We start from the raw sequence: 11,307 nt of genomic DNA on the forward strand, positions 1-11,307 counted from the left end.
TAAATAATCTGGGTCTGCTGTTCTTATTTATCCAGATAGAGGAATTCATTTCTCTTCTCTTTTCCCAGTTCCATTTCAAACACAGTCCGTCTTCCAAGGGTGCCCAGGAAGACGGACCATTTAAGTTTCCCAGTGCTATCAATAGTGGTCCCATTTTACAGTGGAAGAGAAAGACACAGCCATCCTTTTGTCAGATGGAGACTTAGGAGAGGAAAAAAAGTGCTTTTTTTCTGAACTTAAGCTTGTATTTCTGTTGCATTGTCAACTGATTTAAATTGGGGATAGTATTTTAATATAGAAAAAAATTTAAACCACCAGAATATTTGACATTGAAATTATGCTTGATTGGCTGCCACATTTTAAAACATATCAAATAAGACAGGCATCAGTGTTTGACAAATTTTTATACAAAATATATTGTAAAAAACAAGTGAAAGGGAAAATGTCAACAAATATTTTATAGAATTTGAAAGACAAATGCATAGAATTGCAGTAGGTGTATTAAGTCCGTGTAGAATCTAAAATGACTTTTGTGGTTTATAATCCTTTTAAGATTCAATCTGGAAAATTGCGTTGGAACAATGAAAACCTGAAATCAAATCATAAAACAGACTAACGGATAAAGACTGTAATACAAATGGACATATTTTATCCTGCTTTTTCAACGTGAGAGCACATTTCTATTCCTTTTATAAGCACAAAGAAAAGTCTACATTAATTTTCCTTACAATAGTCATTATTTCCTTTGCAAAATTTTAAGTTATATTTTAAACTAATCTAGTTGTCCTTTTTTCTTTTTACTATTATTTAGTGATTTAATTTTTGTATGTATACCATAAAAAGAGTCAAACATTAATGAATATTGATGGACATAAAGCCGTATGTTACAAAACAGCTGTTGCAAGGATTGGATTGTATGCAAGGTTTTTACAGCATAGACTTTACTTTGAAATTATCATCTTTGGGTCTGAATTTCACTCATAATCAGTACCTGCCAGGCAAAGACTAGGTAGAGCACAATCAGAAACCACCTCTTCTTGGTGGGCTCTTTTTCATCACTATTTCTGTGCAGCTTTTCAGAGCACATTGAAATTCTCTGCTATAGTCTCTTTGTGACTGGGTTTTAACGTATGGCAGCATGTCCCAAGGGCAGAGCAAATTATGCTACCTGAACCCTTTATCTGTAAGCAGCAATACAACAGGGCGATGTAAAATAGAAGACAGATTTATTTAGACATAAACAATGTAAAAAATATTATTCGATATAAGAAACATAAAATCCAATATCCCAATAAATCTAGCCGGCAAACCTTACCTTATTGCTAAATGATTGCACAAAAGAACAAACTTTCTTTAATGTTTCCAGGTTGACAAATGCAATCTGTTCTGTCTACAGCCTTCTAACTTTGTCAGGAGCTATAAAGTCCTTCTCTCTTGGGTGCTGGTGTTTCCGAGGAGGTTTACAAGATTTCAGTCTATCCTGTTGCAGCTTATTGGGGCCCTGCCCTTGCTTTTTGTCCCCTGATATTTATAAAAACTGCACACACTATTAGAGTGTAGTATTATAGAATTGATCATATTTCGTCTTAAAATTACTAATCAGTTATAAAAAGGATTGGGTCCAGTGTATCTTAAACATTAATGTGCACACAAATCACCTGAGGATCTTGTGATAAAACAGACTCACAGTTATTTGGGATGAAGGCTGGGATTCTTTGCTTGGAAAAAGTTCACAGGTGTAGCCAATATTGTGTATCTGTGGTCCACATTTTGTATTGCAAGGATCTATGTGACCTCATTTTCAGAAGAAAACTATGACCCGGATGGTTTTAGAAACTTAAGTTTCCACAAATACTTAGAACCTTTATTTTGGAGCACTCAGACTCTTTGTATGTGCCAAGCCTGGCTCAGTCCATAGGGATATGCCGATGATGAGGTCATAATCCTGTCATCACGGAACTTAGATGGTAACGAGGAGTCAGGGCAGAGAAGTGAACAACGTATACGTTGCTCAAAGCTGGAGGCAGAATTCATGCTCTCCTGAACCCTAGTCCATGGTCCTGCATAGGCTATCAGCCCTCTGCCTTCTTTACAGCCTCTCTCACCCTTCCTGCCTTCTTTCTCCCTATCAGGTCTCCTATTTTTAGCATGTTCTCCAAACTATCTGGTAAATTCCTCTAATTTATGAATTGTTCCTTGCTAAGGGGTGTGAATATTATCCCATAAATAATGGCGCATCCTTGAAGGATTTTAGCAGGAAAATGGCACTAGAGGAGCTAAAGTATGGTCCATGTTGTTGACTATTGTATCAGCACACTTAGGGCAGTGTTTGGCAGTAAGAGTTCAGCAAGTATCTGTTGAAGGAAGGAATGTTTGTGTTCTGGATAGGCTAACTCCTTGAAGTGAGGGGAATGAATTGGGTGAGAATAGTTCTTCTTGTGAAAGTTAGGGAGAATGGGTTGACCATCTGTTCTATACCTCTACACCAAGCCCTGAGGCTGGCATTGTAATTTAACCTCGTGAAAGATTTTGAATAATTAGAGAGGGCAGTAGCTACAAACTAGTCCTGTCTGGGTTTGAACCCTGCTTCCCTAATCCTAGCACTTTTGTTTTTTTAGCCCCCCACTACTTCAAAAGCATGTTACATGTACAATATTTATCCCAGTGCTATGCACAACAAATGCATTTTGGATGCAACTATAAAATGGCAACAAAAAGTGAGGCAAAATGAGTAAGCCCTTAGGCTTATGAATCAAACAGACCTGGTTTCTAATTCTGCTTCTACCACTTAATAATAAACTTGGGCAAGCTAATTAATCTGAATCAGGTTTCTCTTCTGTAAATAGTGTTAACAAGACCTACTTCACAGAACCGTTGTGAGAGAAAAAGTAATACAATGAATGGAACAAGTTTAGTAGAGTACTTCGTGCATATCCAGTGTTCAGTACACTGAAATCTTGTATTTAATGTTATTGTTGGTGATAAATGTGCTGAAATTTTATTTGGAGAGATATAGACTGAATTTAAAAAAACCTTTTTCGTTAGAAGGTTGCAAATAAATTCAAGATTTTTTAGAATAAAATGCAGAACAACTTATTCCTAGTGACTTAATAATGGTCTTGCTTAAGGACTGTGCCTTGAAAATGCTTCCTAAGCCTACAGTCCTTCGTTTTCTCAGCTAAATAAAGAGGGCAATCAGAATACTGACCTACAGCATAAATTTTGTGAAGAATGTCAAACTTGAATGTCAAAATAGTTTGAAAAATGCAAAGCAACACATGCATTCTAACTAATCATTATCTTTTCCTCTGAGGTCCAATCCAAAACTACTCTGGTAATGTACCAACTGAACAGTCTTTCTCTGTCAGCCACTTGTCAATCGGTACAGTGGAGATGCCCCCAAATAGTGTATGAATACATTTTGGAGAGTTTCCATGACAACCTATACACCACTATAGAATGCCTTAAGTCTAGAAAGACTCACTTCTGTTATAATCAAGATAATCTATCACAATATTAGACCAATTCCAAGTATAATTCAAGCCAATTTCCATTTTTACTGAGTACATCATACTTTATAAAAAATTTTTTCTCAGAGTATGCCTTTTACCTTATGTGAAAACACAAATAACCTACTCCGTCTAACAACAACTATTCTGCCATTTATATCTAACCATATATCATAAATATTTCTCTCTGAAATGTCTCTTTTCCTTGAAGATACCTGCCAGACTGAAATTTTAGAATACTGTTAAATTTCTCTGTGTATTTTTATGTAAGACCGAAAGAAAACCTGGCTTATTTTTATAATTTTTGCTCGAAACATGAGTTGATCATATCATGAGAGTTGTGTATTTTCCTTGAACTCAATTTTCAGTTAATCTAATTGATAATTTATATTCATAGATCTACATGTATGTAGAGACAACCAAGACAATAACATATATAACATACTAACAATGTATGTGCCTAGCTGAGAAGAAGGCACAATTAAGTTGTTCTGATTAATCACATGAGAAAAAGGAAGAGCACACAGCAGTATGTTGACAGTCTTAGTCCCCATAAATGGAAAGAAACAATTCGTTTAAAACCAATATTTAACTTCCAGGAAATTTTTCCCATCATTTGGTAAATTATGCCTTTAGAACATATTTCAGTTACACATCACAGCCCACTTTAGACAAATTTGAAAGCCTTTGTGGGCAGCTTTAAGTATATTTACCTATAGGTTATGTATGAACTTTAGACTTCTTCTCCTCTCCCCCAGGAAAGCCCATTCATGACAGTTGAAATGTTTTTTGCTCTTCATCTTACTCTTAAAAAATATTTACTAGGTTTAAGAACTATCAGAGTTTTTAAATATTTATATAACAAGGTGAAAATATTTAATTTGCCAGAATTGCAGGGGAAAAAATGCTTTTTCCAAGGCAGTTGAAGCAAGAAAGTAGGAAAGAGTGTCACATAGTAGAAACACAGACATTGGGAAGGCAGCACATGACAACTAGAGGAGGATCTGAGGAAGCAGACACAAACAGGGACCAGTAGGATGGCACCAATGTGATCCTTCCCTCAGACCCCACAAACCTCCAAATATCGTGATATAGTTGATGGTTTGGGATTTCTTGTGGAAGTCAGAAAGATGCTATTCTTCGGTGGTTCGGTGCAAGAGCAGAATGGAAGAATCCTGCAAGGTCTCAAGGGGAACCCAAAGAGCACCTGGAGAAATACATCAGGGATTGGGCCAAGACTGTAAGGAAGACATTAGATGGCGAGATGGTTTATGAGGCCTTCTGGTGACAGTGAACAACAGCTTATATGTGGGCAGAGGTTTGGATGACTCTTTGTTCCTCCCTTTGCAATTATTTCCAGTTGGGAAGAGGTCCAGAACCATCTAAGCAGTTAAAGATCCAGAACAAATTATCTAGGTACTCAGAGCTTGAAATAATGTTCACACAAAAACAGCCATGTTTAAATTAACACAAGGGACAGCTTGGACAGAAAAATGTGGGTACTATTTGACTTTAGGGAAAGGAAGTGGGGAGATCTCTTGAGTTTTGCTTTGGTGGTAGTATATATGTTTTGAATGGTTTTTATGTGAAATAATTGTCATCTTTGTGAGTATAAGTTGACGGGGAAGATTCTACTTGCTCCGTGTCCAACCATCACCATCATGTCCTCCTACCCCAGGTATGTGGATGTGAGAATTGCCCTGATACATTTTACACTAAACAGAATTCTTCTCATCCCAATTATATTCACAGGGAATATACTAATTTTTCCCTCATGTAGTATGTGGGACATTAGACAGTGCCTACCATGGGGATTGCCTGCTTACCCAATATGTATTGAAAAAATACTGGAATGGGTTCTGAGGCAGTCTCTTGGTGTTCCCTTCCTGGAAACTCTAAGCAGACCACCTTCCACTTTGACAGGTTTCAGACACTGAAATCCAACCTTTTGGACTTAAGACATTTTCATTATATGCTTTATTTTATTACACTCCAACAATACTACCAAGAGTATGTTAAAGCACATTATTTTAAAGTTAATTAATTCTGAGTATTTAAAATTTCACCTTGTGGTTCCCTGGTTTATATGTGGGATGCCACAAAAACAAATTAAAACTCCTGGTATAGGGACATTCACGTAGATGGAGCCAACAGATAATTTGAAGTTCTTTTGAGTTCTACCATTCTATGAAATCTGAGCTCTGACATTCAACTTCTATTTGATCAGAGATGTATTAGTCTTGGTATTTAGGAAACAAAGGTTGAATATTTATGTTGGTTATGTGGAATGAAGAAAAAAATATTCTGATTGGTTGTTAAGACAATAACAAAATCTCTGAAACTCTTAAGCACTATTTTTAGCGGCCAAATGCTCTAGTTCTCGTCCAGCCATGAATCATCAACCAGTTTTTACCTAGGTACAAGTTTTTGCAGAGCTGAGAACTGTTGAATGGGGCCTGATTATAACAAGTTGTTATGTTTAAAAAAATTATGTTTTGAAAACACACTATCTTCATATGGAAACTGCAGATATATGTAAAAGTTGTTTCACTTCTCAAAAACACTGAAACTTGCCAGACACTATGTGCCCTAATAAGAAAGCATGTTATTATAAATATATGTAATAAATCACCTCCATATTAAACCTGTGACCTACTCAGGAAGACAGTCATATTCTCTGATCCATTTTTAAAAGCCCAAGTAAATGGTCATAAAGATGGCCAGGTTGGGAATAGGAAGTACTCCAGCTCTTATTTCAAAACTATTCACCTTAGAATTACCTTCAACTTGATTCTTAGTCTAACTGGGAAACAAATCTTGGACCAGGGCTGGACCAAATTATGTGCCTCAGCAAGCAGACTAAAAATCTGGCACTCCTTTACACCTATATTTCTTAAACATTTTTTCAATATTTATTTAAATGTGGGGAGGGGAGGGAGGCAGAAAAGAAGGATCTGGGGGTCAGGTTCAATTTCCTTCTTCAATTTCCCTAGGCAATTCGACTCCAGCTCAAACTTGCATACCCTACTCAACAAAAAGAAACTTACCTTGCTGTTGTTAGTTTCTCACCATCTTCTGTTACTTAAGCATACTCCTTGATGTAGCTTTGATGTAAAAAAAGTGGAACTAAGTAGGATACAAGGAGAAAATAATGTTATTCTTTTTATTACTGTTCCTTAAATCCTCTCATGGGCTAGTTCTTTCCCTCCAATAAATGAAATTTTGGCTTTTCTGTTCACTTATAGATAATGTCTTAAAAGTCCTCCAGGGCCAGGCATGGTGGCTCACAGCTGTAATCTCAGCACTTTTGGAGGCTGAGGCAGGTGGATCACCTGAGGTTAGGAGTTCAAAACCAGCCTGGCCAACATGGCGAAATCCTGTGCCTACTAAAAATACAAAAATTAGCTGAGCATGGTGGCAGGCACCTATAATTCCAGCTACTCAGGAGGCTAAGGCAGTAGCTGAACCCAGGAGGCAGAGGATGCAGTGAGCTGAGATCGCACCATTGCACTCCAGCCTAGTGACAGAGCAAAATTTAAAAAACAAAACAAAACAAAAAAACCCACAAAAAACAGAAACAAAAAAAGTCCCCCAGGAACTTCTAGTCAAACCTCAGTATCAGTCGTTAGTCGTCATCAAAAGTGCAAACTTTAGTCAAATGTAAAGCTTCTCTCTTCTTCCATATTGGGTGACTTCCAGCTGAAAATCTCTAATGGCAAAGAGGATGCATGATCAGCCTTTTCTTTTTTTTTCTGTACTTCTTTCAGAGCACTCCACTCTGATTAGACAGATTCTGACTCTGGGGTGCTGTTGAAAGAGCAGCAGGAGAGGCTGTACTTGTTGGTGCTGTTGTGATAAGGCATTGCCAGTCTCTTAGCTTGGTGCATGTTCAAGGCTGACTTTTTCCTTGTTGGCAGTTTCTGAAAGTTTTTCTGAGATTTCTGAACTGAGAGCCTCCAACTATACTCAGACGATTTGAGTGTGTACCTCCTTCTGCTTGCAGCTCCTGATTCCTGCCCTAGACTCTGGTCTCTGCGTGCAGTTGATCCCCACAATGTGGGATCCCATCAACCCTCCAGGCTATCCACTCAAGCAAAATTCAAAGCAACCACTTCCCAATGCAGTCGTCTTCTACCTGTCATACCGAGGCCGACTCTGGGAGACAGCATCACCATAGTTTCCTGACCACCTTGAATGTTTCCGCATGGGCCACTGTATGCAAGGCTTTATCACAGTCTGACCCAAGTCTTTGCTGAAAGCCCTGTGATTCCTCCCGGAAGCAGAGGAAGAGAAGCAGCCTTGCGAGGAGCTGCCATGAGGCAGTTTCTCATCTGTCTTTCCATCTGGTGGCAGATAGCCACAAGACTATTTCTCATACATCTCCCTAATTTCAATTGAGAACAGGGCTCTCTACTGGCTTCTCTCCTCCCCCACCCTCCCCTTAGAGTATGGCTGTAGGTTTTTGTGTAAGTCTGTAAAAGTGCTTGGCTGTAGTTTAGAGTCTGCTCCTCAGCGGCAGAATAACCACCACCACACCACCCCTTTCACTACATGCGACCAGCCCCTGGCCCTGTATTCCAGCATTAGAGAGGTGGGGAACTAACACCATGATTGATCTTGCTTTTGCTGTGTGGTAGGAATCTAACTGAAACCACCTGGAAAAAAACATTTCATGAGAGTTTGTCTCCTTACTTGCTACCAGCTGAATCTCAAAGTGTGACCAGCCAGCCTGGCAATCTACATACTGGCCTCTGTGAGCCTTGTACCCGCTGTGCTGCTTTGTCTCTTGATGCCAGCAAGCCAGCCATAGTCTCCCATCTTTATACTTTTCCAGTCATGGCTCCCTACAAACCTCAGGAACATAAGTCAAACTTTTTAAGTAATTTTCTTTAAGCTCTTCTTTCTTAAGGTGGGGGTAAACACACTCTACCACCCTAACATTGCCTAGAATGGGACAGCCACAGTACTCCACTAACTTTCTCCAAAACCACGACTCTCCCCCAACCCAACATCGTCAACTCACACCTGTCTATAGCCTCAAATGGGTGTTTGCCTAAACCTGCAAAATTGGTGGAGCTTCTTTGCATGGTGAATTAACACTTTATTTGAAGAATATGAGCATCACTTGATATCTATAACTCATTGTGTTATTCTCAGCTTTTGAAGTCTCAGCTTAAATGAAGACAGAGTTTTTTTTTTTATTATTATACTTTAAATTCTAGGGTACATGTGCATAACGTGCAGGTTTGTTACATATGTATACTTGTGCCATGTTGCTGTGCTGCACCCATCAACTCGTCAGCACCCAACAACTCATCATTTACATCAGGTATAACTCCCAATGCAATCCCTCCCCCTCTCCCCTCCCCATAATAGGCCCCGGTGTGTGATGTCCCCCTTCCTGAGTCCAAGTGATCTCATTGTTCAGTTCCCACCTATGAGTGAGAACATGCGGTGTTTGGTTTTCTGTTCTTGTGATAGTTTGCTAAGAATGATGGTTTCCAGCTGCATCCATGTCCCTACAAAGGACACAAACTCATCCTTTTTTATGGCTGCATAGTATTCCATGGTGTATATGTGCCACATTTTCTTAATCCAGTCTGTCACTGATGGACATTTGGGTTGATTCCAAGTCTTTGCTATTGTGAATAGTGCCGCAGTGAACATACGTGTGCATGTGTCTTTATAGCAGCATGATTTATAATCCTTTGGGTATATCCCCAGTAATGGGATGGCTGGGTCATATGGTACATCTAGTTCTAGATCCTTGAGGAATCGCCATACTGTTTTCCATAATGGTGGAACTAGTTTACAATCCCACCAACAGTGTAAAAGTGTTCCTATTTCTCCACATCCTCTCCAGCACCTGTTGTTTCCTGACTTTTTAATGATCGCCATTCTAACTGGTGTGAGATGGTATCTCATTGTGGTTTTGATTTGCATTTCTCTGATGGCCAGTGATGATGAGCATTTTTTCATGTGTCTGTTGGCTGTATGAATGTCTTCTTTTGAAAAATGTCTGTTCATATCCTTTGCCCACTTTTTGATGGGGTTGTTTGTTTTTTTCTTGTAAATTTGTTTGAGTTCTTTATAGGTTCTGGATATTAGCCCTTTGTCAGATGAGTAGATTGCAAAAATTTTCTCCCATTCTGTAGGTTGCCTGTTCACTCTGATGGTAGTTTCTTTTGCTGTGCAGAAGCTCTTTAGTTTAATTAGATCCCATTTGTCAATTTTGGCTTTTGCTGCCGTTGCTTTTGGTGTTTTAGACATGAAGTCTTTGCCCATGCCTATGTCTTGAATGGTACTACCTAGGTTTTCCTCTAGGGTTTTTATGGTATTAGGTCTAACATTTAAGTCTCTAATCCATCTTGAATTAATTTTCGTATAAGGAGTAAGGAAAGGATCCAGTTTCAGCTTTCTACTTATGGCTAGCCAATTTTCCCAGCACCATTTATTAAATAGGGAATCCTTTCCCCATTTCTTGTTTCTCTCAGGTTTGTCAAAGATCATATGGCTGTAGATGTGTGGTATTATTTCTGAGGAGTCTGTTCAGACAGAGAGAGTTTTAAGGAAACTCTTTGACTAGTTTATCATCAACCTTATATAACATAATAAAAAGTTTCCTTCTAGTCATGGGACAGTCTTCCAGAAAGAAATTCTGATTTGAGACCATGTTTACTCATTTTGTGACATTATTAGTGATGCTTTATCAGCCTTTACAGATTGCAAGTCTAGGTTAATGTCCTGACTGGCCACCACTTAATCTGGCTCTGCTGCCAACCATGAAAAGGTTATATTCCAGGAGCCATGTTTTGTTTTAGGCCACCAAGCAGGCAGATTTAATTTAGAGAATTTTTAATGTCTGATGTTCTCTTCTCAGTTGACTGTGAAGGCAAGAGTTAACTTCTGAGCACATTAATCTCAATCACAAAGTTGTTGAATTTATAACCCTCTTGCTTGCCTTGATTAAATAACTGCAAAAGCTGGAAATTGCACTGAGCTTTTTAAAAGCTTAAAGCCCTAGGAGCTTTCATGCACCTTATTTGTCTCTAGATAAATGTGGGTGCAGCAAAGCTAAAGTGTGGCTGAGTCTGTGAAAAAATATGTGAAACAGCTGCTTTGATACCAACACCTCTAGTGCCCCCTTTTGTTGCCTTCTCTCCCATCAGGAGCACCTAATGCCCACATATTTTCACTAAGACCTGCCCTCTCAGGGCTGAGGCCTGGCTCTGAACCCCATTCTCCCCACTTCCTATGAAACTCACCTATTGTGCCTTTCAGTTGTTCTGATAAGTACCTATTCTGACCCTACAAATAGGGTGCTAGCTTTCCTTGCTTCGTTTTCTCTCTTCTCCCCGCAAACTAAGAAATTTTTGCTCCTCCACATAAATTGTTTTGGGTTTTCACACTGAGAATACAGGAAAGAGAAGAAGGAATGGAACATATCACTAAATTTATTCTAAAGTGGTAATATCCCTTAATTACAATGTATTATTCATTCCCTGTATATTCAAAGAAATTGGACCTAATGGTATCGACAGGTGGTACACTTGTTACAATTGATGAACTTACATTGACACATCATTATCACCCAAAATCCATAGTTCACATTACAGTTCACTCTTCATGTTGCACATTCTAAGGACAGTTTTTGGACAAATGAACAATGGCATATCTACCATCATAGTATATTTTTTTGACCTCTGAGCTTTTTATTGGCCTCCTGCTCCCCAAAGAGTACCCTGCTTCTGCTGCCTTAATGTCTCAGAACTTTAATGTCGTTGGTCTCAGACATCCA

The 11,307-nt window shown here is 38.7% G+C and overlaps 1 long non-coding RNA gene across 1 annotated transcript in view; it reads right to left on the bottom strand.

Annotated features, from left to right (window-relative positions):
• The window catches only part of LOC105471101 (uncharacterized), a 69,038-nt gene extending 67,133 nt beyond the window's left edge, over positions 1-1,905 (bottom strand). Inside the window, exon 1 of the long non-coding RNA XR_980989.2 lies at positions 1,688-1,905. This is a non-coding gene — a long non-coding RNA (uncharacterized lncRNA). The remainder of the gene's footprint in view (positions 1-1,687) is intronic.
• Positions 1,906-11,307: the final 9,402 nt, after the last annotated feature.

The sequence above is a fragment of the Macaca nemestrina genome, chromosome 6 (assembly GCF_043159975.1).
Source record: "Macaca nemestrina isolate mMacNem1 chromosome 6, mMacNem.hap1, whole genome shotgun sequence".
Taxonomy (NCBI): Eukaryota; Metazoa; Chordata; class Mammalia; order Primates; family Cercopithecidae; genus Macaca; species Macaca nemestrina.